Here is a 758-nt window from a genome sequence, read left to right on the forward strand (position 1 = left end):
TGTGCAAAGTCCCTTTCCTACCTTGTGATGTTGTCAACTTCATATGATGGAGGGCAGTACTTAACTGACTCTATCCATCCTGCAAAAATGCTTAGGTTTTGGCCCGCACCACTTACGGAGCACTTTCTGCAAGACCCCCTTCTTTATCTAACAGAGAAAGAAGCACCCGACTGACCTTCAATCATCTCTTTGTCCCTTGCGTATATCAAGATGTGGATCACTCCAATTGGGATCTTTCTGTGTAAGGTCCCTTCTATATCTTGTAGTGTTAACATCATGCTGAGATTTGGGTCCACATCATACTGTGGGCCATTTAGTGCAAGGTCCCTTCTATATCTTGTAGTGTTGTTGCTAACATCATCTGTTGGAAAGTGGCACTTGATTGACCCCTTATATCTCTTCATCCTACAGACAGGCTGAGGTTTGCATCTACCCCATGCGGGGAGCATTGATTGCAAGGTACCTTAGTAACATCATCTGATAGGGAGTGATCCTTAACTAGCAAACCAAACCTTCATTCCACAGATAATCCAAATAAGGCCCAAGTCATGTGGGATAGCATTTTGCAGCAGGGTCCTTGTCAATAATATCCTCTGTTAGGGGCCGGCACTTCCCTCATCTCTCCATCTCTTCATTCCATTGGGATATAATTGAGGTGTGTTTTGGCAAACCTGATGAAATGGGCTCTTGCCCTTGATGGGGAATTGTGTGGTATATGTAGAGCAATGTGAGGGCATACCTGACCACTCAACAGGGGT

Source organism: Octopus sinensis, linkage group LG27, assembly GCF_006345805.1.
Source record: "Octopus sinensis linkage group LG27, ASM634580v1, whole genome shotgun sequence".
NCBI classification, from domain to species: Eukaryota; Metazoa; Mollusca; class Cephalopoda; order Octopoda; family Octopodidae; genus Octopus; species Octopus sinensis.